The 18,487-nt window shown below is 36.1% G+C and overlaps 1 pseudogene; it reads right to left on the minus strand.

Moving 5' to 3' along the window:
• The window catches only part of LOC109112299, a 145,035-nt pseudogene that overhangs the window by 60,343 nt on the left and 66,205 nt on the right, over positions 1–18,487 (minus strand).

Here is an 18,487-nt window from a genome sequence, read left to right on the forward strand (position 1 = left end):
CCATACTGCTTGCTGTATCAGTTAATGGTTTCTCTCTCTCTCCTGCTCTGCTGACAGTATTGTAGACATAGCTCAACCTGCTTTGTGTGCACCATAGCACTTACAGGTCTGAAAGCTCTCACTAGGCAAATGCACAATGTGAAAAGTGAGCTATAGATACTGTTAGAGAGAAAAACAGAGAGAGAATGTGTTTTTTTTTTTTTTGTTTGTTTGTTTTTTCACAGGTGACACTTCCTTTCACAGCTAACTCCGCAGCAGAGCCACATCCTCCCTGGACGAAGCATCCACTCAGTGGAACTGGCACACACATGCAAGTGTCAAGAGCTCCTCTTTTATGTCCCTGGGCTGCTCTAGAACCATCTGCAGCTGGGGCCTCAGAGGCCCGCTGGGCCTCGCTTTTAATTATCTTCATCTCTCTCACACTTCACCACACCCACTGTTTCCATTTTCTCTCTCTCCCATAACGTGACTACGTGCACACCTTTAACTGTTCCTGTCTCTTTAAGAGAACAGTTGCATGTCAGTGCCTTCAGAGACTGCATGTTCACTCAGAGCAGAGAAGACTGACACACTGAGGTTAATGCTTAGGTGTAATACACATTACATTTGCGCTTTACATTTATGACTTTTAGGATGGGTTAAAGGTACAGTAATTACCATTATCATATTCTCTGTTGCTTTACATTTATGATTTTTTTTATGGGTTAAGTTTTATTTAATTTCAAATAATGAAAGTTGTTAACAATAACACACTGGCAGCTATTATTTAAAATAATAATAATAATAATAAAAACAAATTTTTACTGATTGTTTATCTGTGTTACTTGAAATGTTTTTTAATAATAATATAATATAATATAATAATATAATATAATATAATATAATATAAATATAATATAATATAATATAATATAATATAATATAATATAATATAATATAATATAATATAATATAATATATAAATGCTTCTATTTTATTGGTTAATATTTTAAAACTGTACACAACAAAACACTTTCTTCTGATGGTTATGAAGAAAAGGATGATTTAAAAGAATAGTATTCCTGAAAATGAAACACCCGTGAACATTTACTCACCTCAGATATGTTGTTCCAAATCCAAATCAAGACTTATTTTTGTATGAAAAACAAATGATATTTACCAGAACGTGCATGCTGCTCTTTATATCATACAATGAAAGTGTATAGAGTGACTAGAGGTAGATATGAAAAAGAGCATTTCTGATACTGTGCTAAATATCTCCCTTTGATATAAAGGTGAGTAAATGATGACGGAATTATATATATATATTTTTATGTGGACCACCCCTTTATTAGACATTTTGACCATAATTTGACATTCTTACAGAAATCACAACAAAATAAGCATAATCCATGTCTCAGCTGTCCCTGTGAATGTGTACCATCTCTGAAATCCATCTCCATTTTTGGTGTGTGTTTTTTGCAGCTCTGTTCCTGTCTCTCATTACTGCTCACTGAAGAACACTCTGCCTCAGGATTCTCATTTCCTAGCAACAGCCTGCCACCAAACATTTGGCACAAGTTCAACACCCCTCCCTCCCTCCTCTTACCTCCCCTTTCTCTTCTCTAGTGAAAAATGTCTGTTCTGCCTGTGTGCTGTCCTCTGCCGTGCCACGGTGGCAGAGAGGCGCACTGCCCGGCCCGGCCCAAGCATCTATTAACTCTCCTCTCGTCCAATTGCACCCTTTGGTAGCGGGCACGCTGGGAGTTGGCAGCAGGCATCATTAATCAGTGCTTTACCGCACAAACTCCCTCATGCTAATCTGATTTACAGATGAATGAAACTGAGGAAAGCGGGAGGGGAGCAGAAGAAACGGGGGGAGCAACAATCGAGAGTATTCCTGCTAATATTTAAATAGCTTGCAAGACAGCACAGTATTGATATTTCCCAAACACTCTGCTTTTTTTTTTTTTTTTTTTTTTTGAAATCTCTAACATTAGTGTACAAGTATAACTTTTGCAATTAATTAGGCTCAAACTACATTACAAAGTGAATCCAAACCTTATTTTGTAGACAATTTCAAATTAAAGCCCCATTCACACTGTTAGCGAGTTTTCTTATTTCTTTTTTCACTTTTAATCTACATTACTATAAATTTATGATATTGTTTTAATTATATTTTTACTTTATTAAAAATATTTACATTTTAAACAAAATAATGAAAAAAATTATATAGAATACATTTAATATATCAATGAAACATACAAATATATTAATATATAAATTGATTTTTAGAAAACTAATAGTAATATAATTTTGATATTTAGATGTAAATACTAGTCTATAATATATAGTGTCGATTTTATATATATATATATTAGATGTAAATACTAGTCTATAATATATATATATATATATATATATATATATATATATATATATATATATATAGATATCGATTTTATATATATATATATATATATATATATATATATATATATATATATATATATATATATATATGTATATAACAATGTATAATATATAAATTAGTGATTAAATTGCATCCAAAATAAAAAAAATTATTTACATAATAAATGTGTACACTACGTATATTACATATTATATATATATATATATATATATATATATATATATATATATATATATATATATATATATATATACACATACACACACATGCATGTATATATTTAAGAAAAACATGCTTTTTTATAAATAAAATATTAATATTTACATGATATAAATTATATTTAAATTATATTTGACTGACAGCCACACATGCTCCTCAAAACATTAGATTTATCTGCACTGAGGAGCCATGCCGATGCAATACCCACGTAAAGATGATAATTCCTCAAATGACTGCAACTGCAGGTTTCAAACAGAGATGGCAAACCTGCAACAAGAACCTGCCAATAATTTAGCTTTTCAACCTAAGACTTCATTTCGCCTAAACCTGTACCACTATTATTCTCATGCCTTGCAAGCACTGGTATTTCCTTCAGGAAATGCCTATATCTAGCCTCTCAATAGAACACCATCAGGGCAAATTAAAATCAATCCCTGAGGTTAAAGTGAGCGAGTTGCATGGTTTCATGTTCACACAGGGATGTCTTCCACTCTGAACACAAGGTCAATAGAGATTACCGCTCAAGGAGACCTCCCTTATCACTGCACTGAAGCATGCCACAGTGCATTAAGTGGAAATGGCGCTGGATGGTCTCCACTCAGCCCTCTTTAAAAAACAATCTCAGCCAAATGCACCACGGAGGACTATCAAGCAGACCTTTGCACTTATGATTCACAATATGTCCTTGTTTACCATTAAACGAGTAAATCTAGCTGGTTACTGAGAGGTGCTTAGGTGGAAAATGGAGCAGTCCTGACTGATGCCATGATACGGTACAATTCTAAGGCCATGACTCTGTAAATAGCAGAAAAGAATTCTGGCAGTGGACTGGGGTGCCATCACAATGTGCTATCTCATAATGTCAAGGGAGCTATGTGAGAATCGGACCAGATCTGAAGCAGTCTAGTTTAAGAGCTCTCTAAGGGGGTGAGCTGAGGATTGACCACCACTGTATTGTTCTCTCACAGATGGGCTCACACGCTTGCCAAGTACATGGCAATTACATATTTGCACAGCCACCAACGATAAATCTAGCCTAACTCACTATAAACCCAGCCAACATATTTGCATTTTAAATGAACTGGGATTTAATTCATCACTTTTATGCTGAAGACCCAAAATGTGGATGAATTACAGTGCCAGTTATCCATATATATTTCCTGTTTCCATTCTAATTCACCAACTCTCCATTTAATTCAATTAGAGCTACATTAACATCAAGTTACTCAATTAACATCATTATAATTACATTCAGTAATTGAATATTTTAACACTGATAGATATCTATATGATAGATAAAGGACTGACAGATGATAGATGGTAGAAATATAATAGAACAACAGACTGACAAATACAGACAGATAGACAGACAGATAGATAGATTCTACTGCTGAAAGATTCAACTTGATGTTATTAGTAACAACTCTAATATGGATCTAGTACGTTTTTGATTCACCAAAGAATCATTTCTAAGAGTTTCATAAGAGTCTTTTGTTTATTAATCAGACTCAGCTGGTCAAGCTCTATATAGTGTAAAAGATCGGGATTTTATGATTCAAAATCTACATTTAATTGTTAAATCAACTGAATTGTTTAAATGACGATCACGATTTATTGTAAAATCGATATTTACATCCCGCCCTAAAGAATTAGTCTAGAATTTATTCATTAGATAACAAGGCAAGACATGAGCCTCCTTGTGCAAGTAGAGAATAAAGAGATACTCAAAAAACAAAACTTAAGGTCAGCAGAGCGAGAGGGAAAGAGAGAGAGAGAGAGACAGATGTGGCTCGATGCATAACAAGGACAGACTGGCTGGTGCCACAGCTTGTGATGGTTATATGGAAGAGGAAATCGCTTACATAATCCTGCGTCAGTTGAATACAGAAACTCCCAGATAACCAGCAGGACTACGAACAAGAGTGCTCAGTTTATTTGATCAACCGGCCTGTTTTCAGTTCCTCAGTTCAAACAATCAAGATCTGACGCACAGCCAAAACAAGCACTGGAGTGCTTCTCTGAAACAAGTGCGTGTAGAACAAAAAGGAAGTCCGTAGAGATTCCGACCACTGAGACCTCGGTCTGTACTCCTGACACGGTTGAGTCGGCTCCCTTAGGGACCATGTCCATCTCTACCTGCTCACCACTCTTAGACCAGAGGCAGAATTTAGGAACTTTCGCTCCACCATTAGGGTGGAAGAAGATCTACTCCAGTAATGAACTTTCTCTGGCTGGATAATCAATTCTCACACACCTCGACCATCACCGGGCCGCTTCTGGCCAGAAAGAGAGAGAGCGAGAACAAGAAAAATGTGGGGCTGGAGTGGCTGTGCAGCTTGGCCAAATGCATTAAACATGTCTGTGGAGCGGAGACCTGCAGCGCACCTGGAGAAGCTGAATTCACGGCTCGGTTTGGACCTGTGAAGGAAAAACAAGCCTGCCCTCTGGGACGCTCAGCACTCTAATCTCAGCCGAAATTTGAGCCTTGGACAAACAGGGCATCCACAACAGAAACTATCCCCTCTCCCTAAGGATCGCTGTCAAACAAGCACTACTGAAAAGCCTGGGCTGACAAAACAGGGACAAGACTTTCAATAAACACTGGAATGTGCTTGCTTTCTTTGCCGTCAAGGACAGCCATTCATCCAAAGGCACAGCTTGATGTGGATCTCGATGTTCGGTGGAGCGCCTTGTGCGACTGCATCCTTATGCAACAAACACGCTGAAAAGAAGTGACGGCAACAGCAAGCCGATGAAGCGGCAGAGCCATCAGGGCACTTTCCAGTGAACGGTGGCATATTCAGCCAAGTTTGAAAACACAAAGCCCGTCAACACGAAACAGCTCCTCAATATTCATGTATAGCCTCGAGCTTCCCATTCACCAAATGACAGTGTGATGAAAAATGTTTAATCAGGGCCGAAAATGATTTGATTAGAGTGTCACGTTACAATGGCTGCCAAATTGAGCTTCAAAGACTGACTCCTGTTTTGAGGTTAATCACATTCCTACAATACAGGTATTCAACAAATGATGTCCAAGCCTGTGCGGATGCCAGACTTTCCCTCAATGAATGGAGCTTACAGCAGGTACGGACCCACACAGAGAGCCATCCCAATTACATTTGCAATGGCTCATTAACAATAAGGTCGGAGTGTAATAGGGTCGCTCGTTTCACACCAACCTTGATTAGCGGTAATTACAAGCAGCAGCTTTTTGCATCTATCTCTTCTCATGGTGTGTACTCAGAATTAACCAGCACAGTTGACTAGCGAAATGGACGAGTGCTTAGATAAACTTATTTTTAAAGGGATTAAGGTACATGCACCGTATATGGAAGTGTCAGGTCAGTCGGTGATCTTCAGAGTGAGACATCCCACCCCCTCGTGACCTGTCGATCAAAGCTCTTGACTCTCACAGGTCAAAGAGCAGCGACTGTGCTCTACACTCCATCCCCCACCTTGCAGTACCAGTTACGACCCTTCAGGACTTCATGTATGACAGTAGAGTAGGGTTTGGAATAGATATTACATACTCTAGATGACAATGTTTCTACCATTAGATCACAAGTGAAAACACACATCCAAAAAAAAAAAAAACCTCTCATCCTTCATCAAGAGGAAAAATTTGCAATTTGATTTTTCTGAGTTTGGCTCAGAGAAGAATAAGCAAACTGCCAACAACTTGAAAAAATGAATTTTAACACTTCACATCATGTGGTGACAAAAAAGGCAAAAGCGTCAAGAGATGCAATTCTACTTACAGCGATGTAGTAAACTTGGGCTTTCTCAACAAGCTTCCAGTTCTCCTCCAGATCAAGGTGTTTCTCTTTCTTGTAGCAATTAGCGGCTGCAAGATTTGCAACAAGAGACCTAACAGACGACAAAAGCACAAAACTACAGTCACCGTCAGATTATTAAAAGGGTTCAACATTATTATATTTTCCGAAATGTGTTCATAAATATTACATAATGGAGTTACACTATGGAAATATCATTTCCAGATTTCAGAACTGCAAAAAATAAAACCATTTAAATAAATAAATAAATAAATTATATATTTTATTTTGTACATGCAATATTTTATACAATAGTAGTGTGTAATAAGTAAGTAAATAACATGGGTTCAGTGAAAATGTTGGTGTGCATCTAAAAAAAAATCCAGCAAGACAAATGGAAATCAAACAAGATTTATATAATAAAAAAGTAGTTGAATACATAAAATGTTTCACAAATGCATTTTTTTTTTTCCAGAAGGTTTTGGAGAAAATTGTATCTTTAAATTATCATCATTATATGACCCAAAGGTACTGTCTATTTCTCATAACACCAGTGCCCATTTCCTTCTTTTAAATGTCTTTGGCATGAAACAAACCACATAAAGCAGCTGAAAAACCGACTTTATCTTCAGGGTGATTGTGTAAATTATATAGCTCCTTCACTGAGTGAAACATGCTGCTGCTGTACCTTTGTAAATTGCTGTAGGCAGAATATGGTTAACATATGGACTACGGTTTTCTAAACAGCTGCTTAGTGTCAGCTCTGCATGTTAAATATCAACATACTTTTTTCTTTATTTCTCTTCTTTTTATTTAAGTGTGAATGCCTTACAAGACCTTTCCCATAAATAAATGAACAAACAAATCAATAATGCAGGAGAATTGCAAACGTCCACCAGGACTGCTGTTTCTCCATTAACCTCCCGGTGGTCCTCGTATCAACAAAAACAACTAATTCCACTTTGAAAAACAACCACTCTCATTATTCACTTGTTACTGAGAGGATGCAGTTCCAACAGGCCAGCCGCTACAATGAAGCAGCATTAGCCTTAGAGAAGAAGCACTGCTATGCACAGTCAGGCCACAATTGAGAATCAATAGACCTGCGGCTTTTGGAGGAAAACTGAACAGGTTTGATAGAAACGGCTGACATCGAGAATATATGAACAGGTGCAAGCTTGTTAAAATGGGTTCAAGAGAATATAAATGTGAATCATGTAATCAGAAATGTGTACATTTATATTATTTCTGCCTTACAAATTTGATTTGATGTTGGAGCTGTGTTGTAGCAGAGACTCAAGACACAGAGCAACGGTGCTCATGTGGGGGATGCAGGTTTCAAGTCCAGCCTGCAACAGGTCCACATTACATCCTTTCCATCTCCCTGAGGAAATTTGTTTACTATGTTTACTATGATATTAAAATTCAGATAATTATTTTGATGTTATGGGCAATAATATGTATATATATTTATTTATTATTTTTTTATTTTTTTAACAGTTTTCCAGCAGTATATTAGCAGTTTTTTCAATTAAAAATAATAGTTATATATATTACATATTTCATAACTTTACATATGCTTGATTCTTAATGCTGTGTTGTTACCTGGATGATCCACAGCTGTTTTTTGTTTTGTGATAGTTTTTCATGAGTCCCTTGTTTGTCCTGAACAGTTAAACTGCCCGCTGTTCTTCAGAAAAATCCTTTAGGTTCCACAAATTCTTTGGTTTTTCAGCATATTTTGCATATTTGAACCCTTTACAACAATGACTGTATGATTTTGAAATCCATCTTTTCACACTGAGGACAACTGAGAGACTCTTGTGGACTATATGTCAACGTCTTTGGTGTGAAATATCTTATTCAGGTCAATACTAAATAAAAAAAGAACATGCATTTTCTATGATCCCTCTTATTTTAGTATAATAATTAACATTTTGCAGATACAGCAAAGTGTATGTAGAATCTTGACCACAACTGTGTGTAAATACATACATACATATATACGTATATATACAGTATGTGTATGTATATATATATATATGTATGTGTGTGTGTGTGTGTGTGTGTGTGTGTGTGTGTGTGTGTGTGTGTGTGTGTGGTGTGTGTGTGTGTGTGTGTATGTGTGTGTATATGTATATATATATATATATATATATATATATATATATATATATATATATATATATATATATATATATATATATATATATAAACAAAATGTTTTAAATGTTAAAAGTGAATTTAGTTAACGCAATATTATAATACAATTCAATATACAATATGAAGTGTGTATATTCATTATTCATTTTGAACTTTGCCAAAGATTTCACTTAATAGTGTAATAAAATTATTAGTGTTTTTTAAGGTTTACTTTGAGTGGTAGATGATGGCAAAATTGAGGATTTTAATGTATATATTAAATATATATTTGTGTACATTTACAAACACACACATTTACATTTATTAGGGCTACAGTTAATATTTTGTTTTTAAGTTTTAATGCAATTAATGCAGCATCTGTTTTGTCCCTTCCTAAACTAGCTCCGCTAACATCTTTTTTTATCCTTTGGCTAGCATTACAGTATATAACGCTATCTGTGCGCTGCACACCAGATCAGTGAAGTGAGAGAGAAGAGAACGGATGACTGGGGATGGCCCGCATGTATCCTATGATCAGCCGCAAATATTTAAAATATATGTTTATGTTGTGCATCTCTACCATGTGTATCCATCTAATTAAACACCCTTCCCTGACAAAAAAGCATCTGACTGTAATTTTCACAGACGAACATGCAAGAGGCTGATCTGACACCCTCCAGCTTGATGTCATCATGTTCATCAAAATCAAATCCATTAAGGCATAATAAGCATTTCGAGTGGCAGAGTCACGCTGATCTAACCAAGCAGATTGTGTTGGACACTTCTCCACGGCTCACAGTGAGAGGCGGCGCAGAGAGCAAGGGCAGACCTCTCGCTGCAGGCTGTAGACCCGTGACCTCTCCCTCCCCCCTCAAACGGGTCTGAAATCAGTGGCCTTTTATCACCGTTTCTTGTCTGGCCTGTCTCACCAGCGGCTACGTACAGGTGCACTGCGTAGCTGGAGGGAGAAAGTATTGAGTAAGCTATTGATCAAACCGCTTTCAGGCCTTGAGCCGCAGGTCTGCAAGTCTCCTGTAATGAAAGGGTCTGCTTTGACAGGTGAGGTGCTAATGAGAAGAGTCTCATAAGGCCAAGGCTGACAGCTCTACAAACTGCTGCTCTTTCAAACTGTCTCTAATGTATAGCCCACTCACACTAACTCTATGACAGTCTAAACAAAGAGACCAGCCCTCATAAATCTCCTTCTCGAATTTCATATCTCCACTGGTTACATGGGACCTTTTAAACGTATATTATTTGACTACAAGTATGTGTACTCCAAGGTGGTCTATAATACCTGGAGAATGCTATCCAGTAGTATTTGCTTTCATAAACACTCTCTCAACATCAATTCTGTTACAGCAAATGCATGAATCCACAATAAACTGCCGAGGATGATCTGCAGTGCCTCTCGTTTGTCAGCTTAGCTCAGAGAGGACACACCTGTGAGCGGTTGTTCATGTACACACACACTTACAATAGTTTTGTTAGCAGCTCTGATTAAAAGGCAATAGCATGGCTGACAACATGCAAAACAAATGCAGATCACCACCTGAACGATCACGGCTGCCTCAGAGGAGCATCTATTATTCAACTGATGTCACTGACACCGGTGCCCCTGCAGATGTATGCATTTTTTTTTCCATTAAAGCAATAGTCCTGCCAGAAATGAAAATTATGTCATAATTAAATTGTGTATTTCTAGGACAAATGACTCTTATGAGTTGGATCTTAATAGATCTAAAATGGTTATATTTCTTACAAAGTGCTAAAAGAATTATGAAATTATTAAAGAACCACAATCATTGACAGAGATTCAGAATCATTAAACTTCTTACAACTCCCAATCCTAATAATCCATGGCGGCAGATTTTTTTTTTCTGACATAACTTTTCCTTTAAGATTATCCGGGCAAGCTCCAAAAATGTGTCAGCGGACCATCAGAAGTTTAAATATGCTGTTCATTTGAACAAATCCTCACAGTTCAGATAAGTCAATAAGCTTCCATGCTTACGATCGCATTTTCTTCACAAGCAGAGAAATAGTAAGTGACACTTAAATAAACACATCAATCAGCTCTGTTCAAATGTGTAGGTAGCACTGTATTCGTCCCAAGTGGTTTCACATATCTGCTCAGTCATGGAATCTAGCACCCTTCAGGGCCAAGTCATGAGGTGTATCAAAATACCTCTGTGCTGATCTAACCCCGGCAAATAAATAAATCAAAAGCTCTAGCGGAAAAGTGCAGAACAGCCGGCAAGGGAACAGTGAGTCCCAATGCATAGTGAGGTGGGGTGTGTGAATGTGCGCTGTGTGTGTGTGCGGGGCGGGGGGTCCTATCCTGAGGAAGCGATAAAGGCCCTCCCTAGTGGAAAGGGGTGGCTGACCTGTTGTCGCCAGTGATGCAAGCAGCGCAGGTCCCCGTGGGCTCTTCGGTCTGCTCGTAGTAGTGGGCTTCCACATGGGCCTCCTCTGCCTTCTCCTTAAGGATCTTCCCAAACTTATCCTTTCCAATGCAGCCGAAGAAGGTGGCACTTTGTGCGGCTCCTGGATCATCCACTGAGAGGAAGGACAGATTGAGCAGGAGGGGGGGAGCCAGAGGAAAGAGAGCAGAGGAAAAGCGATTATTCTAATAAGTAATCACAGCTTCCATATCTGGTAGTTAAAAAAAGACTGGAAATCACATATCCAGGATCTAGGAAGTTGTCTATATATTGACAATTCCTGGAAAGGCAAAAAGGACCCGTGCGTGCAACTCTGTAAGAGAAAAACTACTGAAAAAAGGAAGTTATAGCAAACTGATAAGGAAAAGAGAAAAATACATTTTTTCAGATTTAGGGTTTAAAAAAATGCTTAAGTCAAGAAACAATAAGTGAGTCATTCATTAAGCATTTCAATATAGTCTTTGTTAGAGAAGTGACAGAACCTTTTTTTAACCTCAAAAAATTTATATTTATGTTTTTAATATTTAAAAATACTGCTTTTTTATTCAGTATATATATATATATATATATATATATCTATATATATATATATATATATATATATATATATATATATTATACATATATACATATATATATACATACATACAGTACAGACCAAAAGTTTCATTTTTTTTTTTATGTTTTTGAAAGAAGTTTCTTCTGCTCATCAAGCTTGCATTTATTTGATCAAAAATACAGAAACAAATAGTAATATTGTGATATATTATTACAATTTAAAATAATTGTTTTTAAATTTATTATACTTTAAATTATCATTTATTTCTGTGATGCAAAGCTGGATTTTTAGGATCATTATCACATGATCCTTTAGAAATCATTCTAATATGATGATTCATTATCAAAGTTGGAAACAGTTCTGCTGCTTAATATTTTTTCAGAACATGTGATACTTTTTTTAGGATACTTTGATGAATAAAAAGTAAAAGTAAAAAAAAAAAGAAAAAGAAGCTATGTTTTAAAATATAAATATTTTGTAATAACAATATACACTACTGGTCAGTTAATTTTCAGTAATTTTTTTTTTTTCTTTTTTTTTTTAAATAAAATCATACTTTTTATTCAGCAAGGATGTGTTAAATTGATAAAAAGTGATAGTAAAGAAAATATATTATTAGAATATATATTTTTAGAATTTTTTTTTTATTTTGAATAAATGCTAACCTTTTATTCATCAAATATATTAGACAGCATACTGTTTTCCAACAATCATAATAAATCAGAATATTAGAATGATTTCTAAATGATCATGTGATTAGACATGTGACACTGAAGGCTGGAGTAATGATGCTGAAAATTCAGCTTTGCATCACAGGAATACATTTTTTTTTTTTTTTAAAGTATATTCAAATAGAAAACTATTATTTTAAGTTGTAATAATATTTCACAATATTACTGTTTTTTTTCTGTATTTTTGATCAAATAAATGCAGGCTGATGAGCAGAAGAAAACTTCTTTCAAAAACATTAAAAATAGTAATGTTTCCAAACTTTTGGTCTGTACTAAATATATATATATATTTTTAATATATATATATATTTTAATTTTTATGTATATTTTATTTTATTTTGGTTTGGTTTTATATTGCATATTCTAAAGCCTTCTAAAACATATTATGCACAATGACAGTTAAAAATAAAATTATATTTATATTTTGAAGCACATAACCTACATACTGGCTGATATTAGATATTAATTTAGATTTGGACTGATTTGGAAAAATGCTCATTTCCACCCCACAATTACAGTATTTGAAAAATACTGTATAGGCTTTAACAAAAACTGATGGAACAATGAAATGTAGGCTGTGTTAAACTAGATTACAGGGGTGCACTAATTCCAGCACCCTGGAAGGTGGCTTACCACAAACACTGTGACAATGCCACTTTTATTGGGATGATGAAAAGGTCTTTCTAGGTTTTTAGTGCTGTGGGGTTTAACCTCCGAAGATTTATTAGAGTCCACGGTGCTATGTTTGCTGCTTTTATTGCAACCTTGCAATGTCTGTTGATGGGGCCCCTTGTGAATGAGATGCTCTGCCTGAGAGATTAATCACCCCAACCAAAGAATCTCGTCCATCTGTGGAGTAATACACCTTTGTTTACAGTGTACCGGCTGTTAAATATAAGACTAAAAAGACATAAACATCCTAAAGCTGCTGATGAGGCTAATGTCACAGTGGGCACCCAAGGTTCTTTAAAGTCAGTGTGAAACCACTTCCACAACCCATTTTACTTACTATGTCCTGCCAATCAAAAGTTTTCTCAGCTGTGCTATACTCTTCCCATTTCTTAATTAAGGACTTAAATGAACTCCAAGGGATATTCAATGACTTGGAAATCTTCTTGTATCCATCTTCTGCTTAGTGCCCTTTAATTACTTTTTTGTTGAGTTGTTTGGAGCTTTCATGTTCATGGTGTAAGTCCTGCCATAATATTGACTTGCCAAACTGAACCTTCCAGATGGTGTATTTATACTAAAGTCAATTGAAAGCCCTTGACTGCACACAAGTTACCTCCATTTAACTATTGATGCGTCTCCTAAAACCAACTGGTCACACAAGTGATTGTTTAAAATGGGTGAATACTTTTCAAGTCAGTTATATTGGATTCATACTTGTAATTATTTTGGATCAAAGCCAAATTAAAATTGAGTTTACTCAAAAATGAAAATTCTGTCATCAAATACTCACCTTCATGACATTCCAAACCCACAAGACTGTCATTCATCAAAACACAAACCAATATATTTTAATGAAACCTGAGAGATTTCGATGCCTCCACTGAAAGTCCATTCACCCAAAACATGGCCATTTTTAAAAGTTCATAAAGACATTGTAAAAACGTAATCCGCATGAATCGAGCAAAGTCTTCTGAACAGAAAGAAAAGTTTAATGGGTTTGAAATGACATGAGGGTGAGTAAATTATGACTTTTCATTCTATAAATGATGTATATTTATATATCCTGTATTAGATTTTTCTTATGAAATTTAATTATTTAAATTTAAAATTCATTTTTATTTTGGGGTGAATTATTTATTTGAGTTCAGTGTGTTGTAGAGTTGTAAAAACAACAAACATACATGGAAGTCCAAGGGTGGTGAATGCTTTTTATAGACAAGCTCAAAAAGACCAGAAATGTGCATTCATAAAGTCACTTTGAAATCAAAAAGCAGCCACCTCTGATGGTGGAAATACAGGGCTCCAGACCAAAAAAAAATAAAATTACTTAAGGAGCCATTGGCTCCTATAAGAAACAAAAATAGTCGCCAAGTAATTTTTAGAATAAATGTTTTCTTTCTTTATTTTCTTTTTTAAATACTTTAACATTTCAGTCATACTGTAATGTGCTTATGTCTCCCTTACTTTTAGAGCATTAGCATTTTAATCCATACTGTAGATGTTCTAGGAAATAAGGTTCACTTAAAGTGGGAACTAAACATCTTTTCCAACTTCAGAACTATATACATTCACAAAGAATTGTTTAATACACAGAATCTGTGCCAATATCACAGACCATAACCACAGTATGTCAGCATCACTTGGCCATTGAGTGTAGTGTAGGCTCCTCCTCAATGCATCTTATAAATGTTGTCATGTGTCCCGCACACATCAAGTCTGTTTTTCTTCATTAGTAACATGCATTTGTATAGGAGGTGGCATAAAAATATGGTAACCAGGTAAAAGTAAAAATATGAATATGCAATATAGCGCATATATTTAGCGAATTGCACCTCTTTATAGTTATTTTTTCTAGCTGACTAATGAATGCCAAATGGTTATTCTGAGGTAAATTTATTGTTATTGTTTACATGCTTTAAATGTTTTGCAGTTTGAAGCACTGAATGAGTAATTACATGAGACATTGTAGTAAATTGTACTGTATCTAATCTACCTTTTGATGTCCATTCATGTTTATTCCGTACTACAGAAGTACACAGAAAGATTTGATGGGTTCACGTGCCTCTTGAACTGAGGTGCTAAAGCAGAAGCTCATACCACATTGAAGAATGCCAAAACAGTATTTATTGTTTGAATTTTGTTATGAATTTGACAAATTTAAAGCTGATACTTTGTTTAAAAGGTAACAGAGCACAAAGCTTATTGCGATTACTGGTCGGCAAGTACGCTACAAATAATATGAAGTTCACGCATTAACAGAACACAGCATATAAAGTAAAGATCTTGATAAGAAGCCATATTAGTATCGATTATAAACGAGAATTGTTAACGATATTGTTAATGTCCACACAGCTGACAGCTTTACCTGTTGTAGTTTGTTCAAGTTTTGCACAAAACTTTGCACTTTTACTTTATTTCCACACAGCTGACAGCTTTACCTGTGGAGCTGCCACAACTGGAGCTGCTTTAAGCAGGTGTGTGGTCAACGCTGGTGTTTGCCAGAGATGAGGACTGTTTGAAAGTCTTTTTTCTACTAAAAATTTTATGTGCATCATCTCAGTTTATTACATCAACATAGCAAAAGATGTGATCGCAAAACAAGCAGGAAAAAAGGCATTACATGCAAATTTGTAAGTCATAACGTAAATTTCTATAGCCGCCAGTAGTGATCTTCCGCGAATTGATATTTTTGGGCATAAATGCGACCGTTTTAAGCACAGTCTGTAGCCCTGAAATATATAATTCGTGATAACTCCGAGCAAATGCTGAAATCTCTGTGATCATCCCTGCTGAATCTAAGATTTACCTGAGGTCATTTCCCATGATTCCTGCTGCTGCTGTGTACAGACTCAACACTTACAAACAACAACACTCCCATATGACACACTGCATTGCATTTTAACTGTTACTCACCAGGTGCAGTTACTTAACGGCAAACTTGGGTGAAAAGAAAAAAAAATACTTACGTAAACTGTAAAACACATCTAAACGTATACATGTCAGCATTGGAATTCAAAAGATACATGCATGCATCTTTGATCGTATTAGAGACAGCAGAGCTCCAATGGCAGCTGATTAGGAAGGATGGGGTTGGGGCGGTGCTTCTAATAAGCCTCCAAAAACAGCTTGGCACAGCACACACCTTTGTTCCGACTCGCATAATCAAAGCCAGCCAAAAACTGCAGCCAATCAAAGAGGTCTGCTGTGAAACACCAGTCTATTCGTCTCCATCTACTGCAATAACCCCCTCCTGCTGACAATTACTTTCAAATGGTGATCTAAATAAAAGATGATATGTCCATTAAGACAAAGAGCTATCTGCAGGGTCGTGGGGAGGTCGGTCTGTGGCAGGCGTAAGGGATATTTATGCTCAGTCACATCCCAATTACCCGCCAGCAGCACTGGCAGGGTGTGAGCAAACGTGCGTGAGGGAAGCTTCATTACGGAGGGGGATGAAGTGCTGAAATTAAACAGCAGTGTCTCCCGCTGTGTTGAACCCCTCGGCCTTGAGCACACAGCCCGGCTCTGACATAATGTGGCTGCACATGATCACGTAAGCGAAGACTCTCACACACTCATACTGTACAAAACGCGTGCATGCATTAGGGTTGTTTGGGGAAGTGAAGAGAAACATGCGAACAAAAATATAACAAGTTATGTAAAATGCTGACGTTCCTTCAAAATTTGCTGATCATATGGAAAATACTTGTGTTTTTTTTTTTAACAATAAGACTACAGCACAGCAGGTAGAGCCAGATTAGGCCATTACAAGAATAAAAAAGAAATCAGTACATGCATACATGCCAGCGTAAACACAAAAATCGTCCCATATCACAAAATTGGTGGGCTATTCTATAGTCATGAATAGCTTATATTTTTTACATTTCTAAATATCTAAAATATTTACATTCGGTTCTTTTCACTATTTTTTTTTTTTAATTGAATCCATGAAAGAGAAGTGAGACCAGTTCTTATTCCACATCAAAACAAACATTTCTTAATCAATAAAAGAACAGCCTCAGTGTAACCAGTGAGGTACGGTTCCCAAACCAATGACTCTTGTGAGTCATTCGTTTGTGAATCAAACAAATACAATGACACACACTTTACAAATCAAGTTAGCAGTATGTTATAAAAATGAATGAAATGTACACTACCATTCTGAACTGGTTTCAACATTAATAATTAAAAAATGTTTCTTAAGCTCTAAATCAGATTTTTGAAAGTCAATGTGACACTAAAAACTAGACTAATGGTTGCTGAAATAAATAACATTTTAAAATGTATTAAAAAAGAAAAAAAAAAATATTTCACAATATGACGGTTTTACTGTATTTGTGATCAAATAAAGCCTTGGTGAGGATAAGATACTTCTTTCAAAAACAAACAAAAAATCCTTCCAAACTCTTGTCATGGATATGACTAAAAGGATAAGACCAATTACTAAACACACCAGAATTTATTCATTTATCAAAAAATAACAATAATAATAAAAATCCAAAGAGAGATGTTTCTTCCTCAAAAGTTTCAAAATGAATTGTCAATGAACTAGAAATTAAACCAGAAATTGATTAAATTCTTTACAACTTCCATTTCTAATGACCTATACTTTGATATTTCTTCAAAAGTCTGAAGCATTAATTGTTACAGATGTGAGGGCTTTTGCTTGGGGAGGTGACCCAGCATGTATCCCAGTATCCTAGCTGCCTCTCTTCTCTGTCACATGCTTGCTGCAGTTATCCCTCATTTGCCAGAGGACCATCAGAGGGTTCACTGATGGCCCCTAGAGCAGTGCTGCCGAACACTGGGCTCCATAACAGAAGCCCACCAGGTTCTGATGTATCAAAGCATATGGAAAAAAAACCCCTAAGAGCTTAGAGTGAAGTGATCCGTTTCATAATCACTGCTTTTCTTTTGATCTATACCACAAAGAGGCAGACTACCAACTACAACAGAGCTGTAAAATCCCAACAAACTGCACTAATTCAGGTGAAAGAGCGACATAACCGAATTTTGATCTATAATCCTTAGAAAAACCCGACGTACCTCATGCCAGAGGCTTAAAAAGGAGGTCTGAACACAATGCCTGATTAGGGTTGACTGTTTGGCAGAGCCACGGATAGGCAAAATTAGATTAATTTGCTTTTGACACACTGTAATAATCTAATAGCTTTTAGCTCAGTGAACCCAGGCTAAAACAATGGCGGTGAATGCTCTTTAACCTGAAACCCAGCCAGAAGCAGCTCCAGAACCCAGCCAACACATCTCAGGATTAAAAGCCCTCAGTAACCTGATGGATGCAACTCCAATTACAAGCTTATCAAACTGACAAAAACCGCAGCACGGCTATTTATAGACCGAACTGAAATAGACAGCCAGCGCTGGCCTCCCAAAAAGTGGTCATAAGGTAATCTGGCCCACACAAGCCGCCCGCGTCAAGCAATTCTTCTGCTGCATGTTGATGTGTACCCTCTGCATGCTGACGTGGGCCGCTGGATGTGACTGATGCATGTTGTGCATTCGCGTGTCAG

Source organism: Cyprinus carpio, chromosome A13 (assembly GCF_018340385.1).
Source record: "Cyprinus carpio isolate SPL01 chromosome A13, ASM1834038v1, whole genome shotgun sequence".
Taxonomy (NCBI): Eukaryota; Metazoa; Chordata; class Actinopteri; order Cypriniformes; family Cyprinidae; genus Cyprinus; species Cyprinus carpio.